At 39.2% G+C, this 13,666-nt stretch overlaps 1 pseudogene; it reads left to right on the top strand.

Annotated features, from left to right (window-relative positions):
• Positions 1-1,662: 1,662 nt before the first annotated feature.
• Positions 1,663-6,053, top strand: LOC126514793 (COP9 signalosome complex subunit 2-like; annotated as a pseudogene).
• The last annotated feature ends 7,613 nt before the right edge of the window (positions 6,054-13,666 follow it).

Below are 13,666 nucleotides of genomic sequence, written 5' to 3'. Positions count from 1 at the left end.
TATTTTGGTTTTTCGAGACAGGGTTTCTCTGTGGCTTTGGAGCCTGTCCTGGAACTAACTCTTGTAGACCAGGCTGGTCTCGAACTCACAGAGATCCGCCTGCCTCTGCCTCCCGAGTGCTGGGATTAAAGGTGTGCCCCACCATCGCCCAGCTCTTTGGCAGGTTTTATGTGGGGATCATATTTAGCTCTTTGGATCAGTTTGGGGAGAGTGGATTTCCCTAGTATATTTGACTAATGTTGAAAGTGTGGTGCGTCTTCTTGTTTCTCAAGAGCTTCTTTCATAGTTCTGTGAAGTTTTAACTGTAGTTTTAATTTCCTTTTTAAAACAGAATCTCATGTAGCCATCCTGGCTTTAAAATGACTATGTAGCTCACCTCAAATTCACTGTGTTCCTGCTCTATTTGAGTGCTGGGATTATAGGTGTGGAGTTTTGAGTGCATGAATCTTGTGTGTGCTCTAGTAGCTTTGCTGTTTCTGAATACTTGGGCACAGTGTCATATTTTATTATTGTGTCTATATGATTGTTAAGGTAACCCCAGTGTCACACAAAGAAACATGAGCAAAGCAAAGTAGCTCAACAAGGTGATTACTTTCAGGCAAAGATTATTATTTTTGATTATTTCCAAACCAGGCCACCCAGCACGCAGAGCAAAGATGCTTCCCATTCTTTTCTTCAGTTTTAGGTCGTGACTTCATCTCTTCCCATTGGTGAGAGCTTGGCTTCACAATCTGCTGCAGTTAACAAACCACCACAAAGGGGAAGTTTCAGGAAAAATTTTATTACATCACTGCATTTTCAATGCTAAAATTGGCACTTGGTTTTAGTAATAACATCCCAAGAATTGCTCAAGGGTCATGTGTATTTTGGTGAATGGGATTGAAAGGAGACTGTGGGTGGTGTGTTACCCACTGTTGGGTAGTCAATATGCAAATCCATCTTCTGATGCTGGAAGGAGTGTTATGGGCTAGGAAGAGCCATGTTATCACACACCTTAAATTAACTTAAGAAATTTGAAATTGGGTTGAAATACTGGGAAAGCATTGGGTAAATTGATTTAGAGTAGAATTTAATATTTTTGCATGCCCTCATGTTCTTTGATAATATAAGTTGGTTTTACCTTCTTAAAATATTTTAAGTACATAAAATTGATACTGAAGAAATGTCTGATTGGTTAAGAGTATTTGATATTCTTACAGAGGACCTGGGTTCGGTTCCCAGCACCCACATTAGGCAGCCTACAATTGATGCTCTCTTCTGGCCTTGCCAGGTACCAATATATATGCCCCTTCCCAACACACAATTAAAATAAAAGTAAACATATTAAAAACATATAAAATAATATATAAGAAACAAGTTACGTTCAAAGTTTCCAACACGTGTGCTTTGTGCTGTTAGCAAGTCCATAGCTGCTGACATTCACTGTGATCTCTATTCTACAGCTGTAGCTGAACAAATACTATATGTAAGTTATAGGTTAGTGAAAAGTAGGTTTTTACTTTTTTCTCCATCTCAATTTATAACTTTTGGTTTTACCTACAGAGTCAGTGCCTGTTTTTGTTTGTCTCAGGTTCGAAGCTCTGTGGGTAATTTGACATGTCATGGCTCATTATTCCTGAGAACAACAAAGATCTGGTCTGTATCAATATCTGCCACACAGGCATGCCGAAGAACTGCCCCATTGTCTTGCAAATTGACAACCTGAGAAGCCTAGAGGATGAAGAAAGCCTGAGGCATCTCTCATCTGGATATAAGAGGCGCTGGAGCACAAATCAGCTGAAATGCCATGTGTAAGGTTTTTTTCATATTTTTATTTAGTATTCCTTTCTTTAATTTCTTAAAACATGAGATCTTAAGGTAAAGAACAAAAGAATGAAGCTCACAAAACAGCATGAAGCATTCAATTTATTTATTTGAGAACTAAATGAACTCACCGATGATGTCTGATAACATCAAGCATGCCTCTTAGAGGGAGAAGAAAGGATGTATTTTGAACCCAAGCTGAGCATGTCAATTATTGAATGAATCACAGTAAGCAGCCTTTTCTGGCTGTTGCCTGGACACGGATTTAAACTAATGCTGGCCATCTTTTGCTAACTCACAAAAGTTAAATAAAAACAGAAACAAGCAAATTTAGCTAATTTGATGTTACATTTGATCCCCGAGAATGGGTTACTGCTTCAAGACACGGATTCCCTGGCTCTAACTACATAATTCTTACAGCTGTCTCCAAGTTGAAACAGTCAGAGTCAGAAGAATAGATATTTTTGGGCTACATAGATACGCTTTTGCTATTTGTACAGTTCACAGGTTATGAGTAGTATTAGTGCCATTGAAGGCTTTACTATATAGGGAATTTTACATGTGTGTTTATAAACTAGCAATTTAGCTGTTGTCTGAGAGTTTCTGTTGCTGTGAAGAGACACCATGACCAAGGCAACTCTTAAAAAGGCAAAATATTTAGTTAGGGTGGTTTACATTTTCAGAGACTTAGTCCATTATCATTATGGTGTGACATGGTGGCGTGCAGGCAGACATGGTGGAGAAGGAGCTGAGAGTCCTTGCATCTTGATTCTCAGGCAGCAGGAAGTGATCTGTCTCACTAGTCATGGCTTGAGCATATATGAGACTCCAGAATCCATATCCTAGAAGAAAAGAACTGACTCCTTTAGTGATGGGCACTGTTATTCTTTTGGTCCCTGCCCTAGCCACGCCCACTCCCATAACCTCTGACCCGCCCATCGCCATCTTGGGACCTCTCCTCTCTCTTTCTGCTTCCTTAGCGTGTGCACGCGTTTTCTCTGTCTCTCTCTTCTTTTATCTCTCCTCTCTCCTTTTATCTCTTTTCTCTGTCTTTCTTTCTCCCCCTTCCTTAATAAATACTTATGGCTATTTCCTGTGTTTACGTGTCTGTTACCTGCCGCCACCGTGGGCCAAGGAAGCGTGCCCTCCTGTAGCCGCCCTCATGGCGGGCTCCGCCAGCCCGACCGGGGACCGTTTGTAGCCGCTCTCTCATCGTTTTTTAAGAATAACAGGCACACACACACACACACACACACACACACACACACACACACCCCTAACCTCCAGAACACAAAATAAATAAATGAAATAAAGTGTTTAAAAATTCTAATTAGTGAATCACAAATGAATAAACCTTTTCAAAAAGATTTGACTTATTTTGAAAATAAAGTAGATTTCTATATACAGGTTTCAAAAAACCACAGTAGACTATTTAAAAATACTAATTTTTAAAAATGTATGTGTACATGTGTAGGTCTATGTCGCATGTATATAGCCATGCCACATGTATAGCAGTACCAATGAGAGCCAGAAGGAAGTTTCAGATCAGTCACTGGCAGGTGTGAGTCACCTGACACGGGTGTCAGGAACTGAACTCTGGCACTCTGTGGGAGCAGCAGATACCTGTGCACCACCTTTGCAAGTCCCATTAAGCGTTTTACAGAATAGTTTTGTTGAAATAAAACCTATAGATCATATAAAATCATGCTTTTTTGCTGGTTGGGGGACAGTTGGAACTAGAAAGTGTTATAACGGCCTGAGTACCAACAGCACTGTGACTGGATTCAAGCCTGTGTGTGAGTACCTTGAGGTTTCTTTAACCTGCAAAAAGGATTATTAGGTATGCAAAATTGAAAATATTTCAGTTTTATTGTTCTGGACCTTATAGCTTCTGCCTTTGAAAAAAGGTACTTCAACTCTAATACTATTAAAATAAGCACTCATCTGGATTATCCAGTTCCTTCATGTTCTCCTCCCCCTCCCCTTCTCCCCTCCTCTTTCCCTTCCACCTTCCCTTCTCTCCCCACCCCCATGCTCACAATGTTGAAAACAAGTAGGAAGACAACGTATAGAAAGCATATCATGGTAACTAGTTAGCATGGTTACTAATGAGACGGGTAAGCACTGAAACATGTGTGGTGAGCAAATGTGTAGCAGTGACTATTATTTTATTTTTAAAAGTCTCTGGTTTTTCTCCAGATCATACATTCTGAGCCCTCCAACTTCCTTTATGAGGCTTTCTCTGTAAAACTCCTGACAATTCTTGCTACAATCACATTTCCCTTGATACATGGTGCACTGTTTGCCCCAGAATGCCCTACTCCTGCCTCAACCTCTCAAGTATTTTAGGCATTCTGATAAATGCAATTCTACCTGATTCCTGGGTTCTTTCAGTGAGGCATTGTATTTAGAAGTCAAGGTATGCACAGCTGGTCAAAAAGCCAGATGTCTAAGTAAATTACTTTACATGCATTAGTATCATCAAAAATAACAGAGAAGTGTCATTGGGGAGGAAACAGATCACAACAGAAACATCCTTGTACTTACAGACTTAGGGGTTGTCCTACCAATTATAATTTGAATAGAAATGCCCCCCCCCCTCTGAAATACTTTGCTCCTAAAGGGTTGATTCCTGACTGGTGGCAATGTCACTATCTGGGATTGCTTTGAAGTCTGCTCTTGGGAACTGTATCTTGCCCCAGGGTTGTCTCTCTGGTGTTCTCTCTGTTTTCTTGATGCAGTGATGTAAACTGCTGTCTTCTGCCAGCCCTCTCTACCATGAAGCTGAAATTGTATGCTAAATGACTGTTTGCTTCCTTGTGTTGTTAAGCTATTTGGTCACAGCAATGTGAAAGGATCTACTAGAGAACATTTGTTCTAGAAGTGTACCTATATAAGTGCACCTATGTAAGTGCACCTATATAAGTGTACCTATAGAAGCTCATTGCTTTGACTACACCTGACCATGTGGTCCTCAAGTCCATGGAGGGGGCTTGTGGGACGAATTTAGAGAAAGTCCATAATTCTGTCAGCAGAGCAACAGGAGGATGTGTTAATGGGAACTCATAACACCAAAATGCTGATGGCAGTGTGCATAGTGGGTTTCCAATTCCTCCTCCCCTCCCAATTCTAGTTAAGATGTCTGACACAGGAGTACTCCAAAGACCAGAATTCTGAGGCAAATGTGGGTCCGGAAAATGAGTACTGTAATGCCAGCACATTAATAGAAGACCCCAAAGCAGCATCACGTCACATCTAAGTTTTGGAACTAGAAGGTGAAGAAGAAGAAGAAGATCAAGATAAACTCAAGTTGATAAACTTGCCAGGGATAAAAAGATAATAGCTGTTGGCCTGTGTTCCGAGGGCAAATAGAAGGCTAATCTGAAAAGAAGATCTCTGAACTCTATTCCCGAGTATATCTGTAATTCCAACAAGATGGATGCATTGCATCGAGTTTATAAAACAACACTGGAAGCTCTGAAGACTGTAATACATAAAGTTTGCAAAATTATATTTAGAATGGGAAAAATATGGAAAGCTTCAACAAAATTTATGACAGTTATATAAGTCTTGTCAGTATGATGATGGAAAAGATGACCTAAAAAAGGTATCCAGTTATTAGGGATCCAAATATATGCAACACAGAAAATAACAAAACCCTTCACATTGAGTCCACTATCCCTCATCTGCTGATTATGGAATCATCTGAGAATGTGGTATAAAGTATACTTGAGAGAAGGTCATTTCAAAAGATGTCCACATTTTTTTTAAGCTTACAATAATTATGATGAATCAGAAAGCCCGAGACACAGTAGTGGTTTAAACCTTTGATCTTAGCAAATATGCTAATGAAATCAGGAAGGAATGCATTTGACTCATAGGCAGACAAGACAAGCTGTATAAAAACGATCCGAAGTTCTAGCTGTGATGGATTTGCACATGTCTCTTAGAGTAATGACATCACTGAATTTGAAAAGATTCTAAAAATAAGCCACAGCAGCGTCATGGATGACCCATTCATATAAGTATATACTGTGCAGCTTTTATTAAATAAGAACGCAAGTGCTCATAAAATTGATTAAACCTTGCGCCAGAATACATAGTCCTTATATTTGTAAGGAGTTAGACACTGATGTAGCCGATGTGGAGAGCTTGCTCCTGCAGTGCATATTGGAGAATAGCGTTCATGACCAGATAATCCGATCAACCAACTCATTGAGCTGGAGCATCAGCAGAGGGGTGGTGCATGATGTTCTACTGCCCAAGATGAATTCTCTGAACTACACTATGGTCAGTAAACTGGCTTAATAGGGAACAAGCTATGGAGACACACTTAAAGCAACAGTGCCAAGGAAAAATTGAGAAAGAACTGGAGGGGCAGAACTCCCATCTGTTGCTGAGTCCTGGAAATGTGATAGACATGCTATTTTGATCAACTGGTTTGCATTTTGCTGGTGAATTACTCAAAAGAAGCAGTTTTAATCTCTGGAAGAGCAGAGCTCTGTGGAATTTATAATGCAATGACATGCTCCAGACATGTGGCATCAGGATATTTTTGTCACCAGAACATAACCAGACAGGTGATCTGTGTAGAGATTTGAACACACTGACGTGCTACTGTTAATTAAGGTTTGTTTGTTTGTTTTTGTTGTTTGATTTTTTTTTTCCAGACAGGGTCTCACTTTGTAGCTTTGGCTGGCCTGGAACTGGCTAGAGAGATCAGGTGAGCCTCAAATCTCTAGAGATTTGCCTGGCTTGGCTTCCCAGCTGCTAAAGTTAAAGGCTTGTATCACCCACCTGTTTGTTACTTAATTTCGACATATTTACCTGCAGAAATTCTCTCACAGATGATCTGCAGTAGTTTGATATTCATACTCTTTTGGACACTTCTTTCTCTCATGTATAAGTAAAAATATTTGCTACAATTTGCAAACTATCAATTCTCCTAAAATGTGTGGGTGTCTTTCTGTTCCTGTCTAGTAAAGCCTAGACAGACCCATAATGAGAGCAACACACTGTTTCTTGGCTTCCTGCAGCAGAGGAAATAATGAGGCTCAGAAACTGTCTGCGTCTTGGTGAGTTTTTATTACATTTGGTGTTACTCTTTTCTTTTTTTAGTTCCTTAGACATTTCAGATTATTTTATTTCCAGTTAAGATTTTAGAAGCTTAAAAATGAAGAGTTAGCATTTTTTTGTTTGTTTGTTTTCAAGACAGGGCCTTACTATGTAGCTTTTGTTGGCATGGAACTCAGTATACAGACCAGCTCGGCCTCACACTCACAGACTCCATCTGCTTCTTGAGGACAAGATAGGCTCTATGGGTTGCCACAGACAAGGCCATAGAATTAGGGCTGCCAAGACCCATTCATGCTCATATCATGTAACCATGTGCCAGGATGCTAGACAGAACTACAGGATTTAGGGTTTGCCTTTCTGGGTTCTGGTCTTGCTTTGGTCTGACCTTCTGTGGGATTGGTCTTGTATGCCCCTCTTCAGTTCTTCTCTTTTGTAATAAGAATCTTTACTCTGGGCTTAAGCACTTGAACAATGTTAGACGTGGCAAGACGTGGAGTGGAGTCTCTTGGAGACAGACTAAATGCATTTTGTGTTAGATGATTAAACTTTTGGTGCCAGGTAGAATGTTCATGTTTGACTAAGCCATGTGCTTTGTCTGAAGCTGTGGCCCTAATTTAGAAGGCTCTATCATTTTAAGAGGTAGGGCCTAGGCCGGGAAAGTGAGTCAGTAGCAACACTTGGAGGCTCTATCTTTGGCCCCTCTCTATCTGTCTCTTTGCTTCCTGGACACTATGATGTGATCTGTTTGTCTTTGCCAGACCTTCTCTACCATGGTCTACGAAAACCCCAGAAACCATAAACTAAGCAAATATTTCCTCTCTTAAATAGTTGTTGTCAGGGTTTTTTTTGTTGTTGTTGTTTGTAGAAAACAACAACAACAAAACAAAAACAAAGAAAAAAACCTACCAAGTGCTCTTGGTTGTCTACCAGAGCCAGAAGGTAGAACTTTTGCTGAAGACACTACTTGCTTGGTTGGGGGATTCAAAGAAATCCAGCAGGAAGTGAGATGGAAGATCTCTTTCCACTATCTAACTTTTATATTCCAGGAGTTGCTATGTATACATGAGTGAGAAAAACAACCAATAGTCTTACCAAGCTGTGGATCCTGCATGCTACAATAATGATCTATGCGATAATATATTGGACAGTGGTCTGGGTTTCTAAAAGAAAGCAGACTGAGCAAGCCAGTACGCAGCACCCCTCCATGGCTTCTGCATCAGCTCCTGCCTCCAAGTTCCTGACCGATTTGAATTCCTGCCTTGGCTTCTCTCAACGGACTGTGATTCAGAATATGTAGGCCAAATAGCTCTTTCTTCCCCACATTGCTTTTAATAATGTTGTTTCATCACAGCAATAGTCATCCTTATTAAGACAGGAGGTGAAGGTGGATCAAGGAAGAGTTGGAGGTGAAAGCATGAGTATGATCAAAGTATACTATATTAAATTCTAAAATAATTGATAAAATATTTAAAAACTGAAAATTAGCTTTATTTTTGGAACAATATTTCAAGAGACCAAAATGTTTCATATAAATAGAAAATAAAATTGTAGAGAAGAAAGTCTGGGGAGAGAAAAGGGAAATAAGTTATGAGCACAGTAGGTACAAATCCACATATGGTTGCAATCAGTCCTGGTTTTGGGAGGCGCTGTACGGTAAATATGAAACTTAATATATTCTGTACTTAAAATAGGTAGAAGAGAGGATTTTGAATATTATTAGCAAAAATAACAATGAAACATGAGGTAATATAGCTGTAAGTACCTACATCAAAAAATTAAAAGAAACAAAAGTAAATGACTTGATGATGCAACTCAAAAATTGGGGAAAACAAGAACAAAACAAACCCGTTGGCAAAAATATCAAAAATTAGAGTAGAAATCAATGAAACAGAGACGATATGAAGAATCAATGCATCTAAGACCTGGTGTTTTGAGAAGATAAACAAGATTAACAGACACTTTGCATGACTAACCAAACAAAAGAAAGAAAGGACCCGTATAAGTAGACTCTGAGATGAAGAAGGCAACACTACAGCAGACATCAAAGAAAGTCAGAATAGTATAAAAGAATATTTTAAAAACATGAGCTTATTAAAGATGGAAAGTCTAAAATAAACTGGCGACTTTCTATATTCAGTTAAACCATAGAAATTAAACCAAAAACAAATCAACAACATAGAAATACCCATAACAAATTAGAAGAATGAAATAGTAATAAAAATCCTTCCAGATAAAAAATGTTTAGATAAATTCACAGCAGAATTCTATTAGATTTTCAAAGAAGATCTATAGTAAATTCTTCTTAAAATATTTTTAAAAAGGAAAGAGAAAAGAAACAGAAGACACACTCCCAAATCATTTATTATTCATACATTGAGATCAGATAAAGACGCCTAAAATAAAAAAAGAAAGAAAACTGTAGAACAATATTCTTGATGAACATCGTCTCAAAAATATTTAGTAAAATACTTGTAAACAGACCACAGGCATGCATCAGAAATAATATTCCACATAATCAAGTTGGCTTTATTCCTGAATTTCAGGGATGTCTCAACTTATAAAAGTGAGTGAATATAATAAACCACTTTAATGAACTTCACAGAAATCAGTTGAACATTTTATGTGACTTGAAATAATATGATCCCTATCTAGCCCCAGGCAGGTCTCGATATGCTCAAGAACTAACCCCAAGATGGTGCTGAGTTGCTAGAGAACAAGTTCCGAGTTTTGACTCCTGGAAGCACAAAGCTGCTGTTTAGTGATAGGCGATTTGGAAGGTTGGGGATGGTCTCCAGGACAGCACAGTAGTGCTCCCAAGACAGGACTTCTCTGATCTTGTGTTGTCACCCATTGCAAGTGTACTTGAGACTCCGTGTGTGGTCTTGGTCTCAGTGATCCTGGAACTTCTGCCGCTGTCACTGGGCCCACAAAGGCCCACTTGTCAGCACTAGCTATTGGTCAGTGCTCTCAAGGACCTCCTGGACCTCCGTCAGTGTCCTCCTCCCAGTCTGCCGTAGCTGAAGGATTGTCATAGGGTAAGTCTGTGATCTTCAGCAGCATCATTCTCAGAGAGGATTCCCCAGAGCAATCCTGCAGTGTAGTGGGCTACAGAACTGTAGTTACGCCATCTTGTAAAAGTATTTTCAAGAGTATTTTAATTGCTAAAACTATCTTGGCTAAAATAGTTCTCTGGTCACTTAAACCAGATATAAATTCCTAGAGTAAATTAGTCTCTGCCAGCTACAAAGAAAAGTAAACTGGTCTCTGGACTAACTATAAATTCCTGTACAATGTGACCCTGGCCTTAAGGTTAACAGTCTGACCACTTAACTGCTTAGCCTTACTTGCCTTGGAGTTCCCTTATGGTCAATTTTAAAACCTAAGCTAAATCATAGCTATAATTTAACGTTATGCTCTGTTCGAGGCCCCGACTTGGAGAGCAATCTATGTGTGTTTGTATGTGTCCAATGATAGTCACATATGGTTGAAAGCAACAAACATCTCTATGTGTTTCTTGTGTTTTTGCTTGGCTCTCTTTCTTCTGTTTGTTTATCTGTTCATTTTCTTTTACTATTAATTTTTAGATGTCTGTTTTCTAATGGGAGAACAAAATGGTGTCGATTTGGATGGGTGGAGAGGCAGGGGGACTCTGGGAGGAGTTGGGGGGAGGGGAAACAATAAGCACAGTACATTGTACGAAAAACTGCTCTCAATAAAACAAAACAGACACAAACCAAAACAGGTTGAAAGCAACCTAAAAAAAAAAAATCAGCCATAAATATTGGAAGCCACGAGCCAATATTGCATGATAACATTTGTTTGTTGTCTGGGTCAGTTGGAGTCAGTGACTTAATCCTTTGTGAAATTTTGTTAAACATTTTTGTAAAAGTGCCCCTCATTGCTTCCCCCGTGTGATTCTTCCTGTGCTGCTCTGTAACTGTAGAACAAAGCCCTTTGTTAGAGACACAACACAGTTAGACTCACACCTAGCATACACGTTATACCCGCACAGACAGACATCCTGTGTACCTCAGAACTCATTTTCTGAATGCTTTCATGTAAAAAAGGTATTCAGGCAGCCACAGATTCACACACACATACAGCAGACAGATTATTGACAGGCAACTACGGAAGACACAGGAAAAGAAGAGCAGAGAATCCAAATCCAGGCTCACTCTTGGTTAAATTACTCCAAATGCAAGTAATTTCCTTTTCTTAACGTGACAGTACTCTGAGGTTCTTACTAATGCATTCAACACTGGGAAAGGCATAATGAGTTGGGGGCTGCAGAAGCCAGCTTGAGCAAGTACTGCAAAGAGGGAGCTTATGCACACACCTGTGCTGTCCTAATGGGTTTGATGGGAAAAAAAAATCACCTAAAAGTTTTATTTGAGTCTTTGTTGTTAGAATATGAATATGTGAGGCAGTGAATCAAGGCTTCATTTCAAAGTTTTAAGATTTTTTTCTCTCTCAACCTTTTGAGCAGCAATTTAATTAGATGTATTAGTCATGTCGCTGGCATAGTGTATCAGACACTGGGTGTTAAACCAATTTACACAAAAGGTCAGCCTTTCCTGTCAATATCCTCTCCATGATACACTCTTGGCATGAGTTTTAGAATTGCACTTTCAGAAGGCACCATCATGATGTGCTCAGATGAGGAGATGAGGATGTAGGAGAAGTTAAAGGTGAGTGTCTCTCCTGTGCTGGGATGCAAACTCGAGATCTGCTCGTGCTAGGTGAGTGCTTCACCACTGTCCTGGTGCCCCCTGCAAGTTTTATTTTTAAAACTTTTTTAAAGACAAAGTATGGAGGCTACGATCACTTCAAACCCTGGGTCATCCTGTCCTAGCTTTTTGAGTACAGGGGTTTTGTTGTCGTTTGTTTGTTTTAGATGGAAGTGTATTTCATCAATTTTTCATGGTGTAATTATGTATTTTAGAGTCAGCATAAGTACTATCAAATAAATAATGTGTTGGAAATAAATGAAAAGAAACTTGCCTTCCCTTTCACAAAATAAGCTAAGTAAATTTAAATTCTTTTTCCCAAAAATGAGACTGGTAAGCACAGAACGAGCCATCCTTCACAGATGTGGATATTTTGATAGAGTTTCAGGCATAGGTTTGGAATTCCTCCTCTGATAATCTGATGTACAAAGTAATTTTGTGAAAGTTTTAATAAGACAAATACTGTTTTAAAGTGGTTTGGTACCTCTATTCACATTAAGCTACTCCTTTCCTAAATCTTTGATTTATTATATATATTATAAGCATTAACATTATGGAATCCACCCACACTACGAAACTCCATCTAAAACCACTTCAGTTTAATTCCCACAGTATGTGCATAAATTTATATAAATATGTAAAATTAGATATAAATAATGTTTGCAAATGCATAATGTGAATATATTTACTATTCCAGCAGATACCTTATATTGTGAACAATTTTGTGATTTAGACATGGAAGAGTATTTCTTTAATTTTAATAACACTTACTTATTTATTGTGTATGTGTATATATGTTTGTGGCTGTGTTTGTGCCTTGAAGTGGAGGTTGTTATGCCCAAATCCACGGGGTCCCCACAAAAACCAACAAAGGAGTCCCATATGTAAATGCCAAGAGCCTTTATTTTAATCAAGTTTGTAAACTCCGTCTCTCCACAAGTCCAATGTATTGGAATATCCGGAGAGCCTCGAGCTCAATTAGAATTGGGTTTTTATAGTAGTAAAGGTGGGGGTGAGGAGTTTCTGAGGTTCAGAACCTCTGATTGGCTGACATCTGTCTAGGGGTGTCCTGGTGAATGTGCGCTGGTAGGTGTCTCTACAGCTCTTGGAATGCCCTACATTTCCTTTGAATGGTCTGTTCTTGGGTGGGGGTTGGGCAGTCTTGGTCTGTGGTTCCTCCTGCAGCCAGGCATTGTCTTAGGGTAAACTATTGAGACTCCAGACTTTATTTAAATTCACGGATGGCTATAGTCCCAGGTGATAATGGTTGGAAGTAAAGAACTTCCTTTGGGTAACCTGCCTAGACTTAGCTCATCATGGCTGGCCCCCACAGTGGTTAGACAAGTTTTGCGAGTTGGTTCTCTCCTTTCCCAGGTGGGCACCAGGGACTGAACTCAGGTCCTCAAGGATGTACTGTTCTCCTTACTGAGCCATCTTGTCAACCCCCAAAAGGGGATTTTTTTTTTTTAAAAGAGACTCATTTGCTTTTTGTTTTCCTAATTTTTTGATATGGGAGTTTGCTGTGCCACCCACCCTCCCTTTATTTTCTGATGTGTCTGGCTCGTCATTCCACGTCCAGCAGGGTAGAAATGCTCAGCTGCATCTGGTTCTGCTTTACTCTAAACAAGAGTTATTTCATTGTCCAGCTAAAAATTATCATGTGGTAGAAGAAAGAAAAGAGAGGAAAGGAGGGTTTCTTGTTTTGCCCACACACACGTTTTTGGAAATTGAAGTATGAGAACAATTTCTGAGGTTTGAACATGGCAAGTTTTCCATTTAATTTCATTAACTAAAGTAGAAGAGTTGGGAATAGCTGAACATTTGATTTTTAGCTCTACTTTAGTTTTCCTGTACAAATTTTTCTTGATATTCAAATAATAAGGAGAACCCACACTGAGGGTCATCACTTTCTAATCACAGATGATGCATTTGTATGCAATTCAATTCATCATGAATTGAGAAATAGCTTCAGTAACACATAGGCTGAGAGATGGGTTTTATCTCAAGGCCTTTTACCACCCACACTTCAGACCTCTCCATGCACGGACTGATTAGAAGAC

Source organism: Alexandromys fortis, unplaced genomic scaffold, assembly GCF_014885135.2.
Source record: "Alexandromys fortis isolate MF-2015 unplaced genomic scaffold, M_Fortis_MF-2015_v1.1 scaffold_18, whole genome shotgun sequence".
In the NCBI taxonomy this organism is placed as follows: domain Eukaryota; kingdom Metazoa; phylum Chordata; class Mammalia; order Rodentia; family Cricetidae; genus Alexandromys; species Alexandromys fortis.
This window is presented reverse-complemented; position numbering and strand designations above follow the sequence as displayed.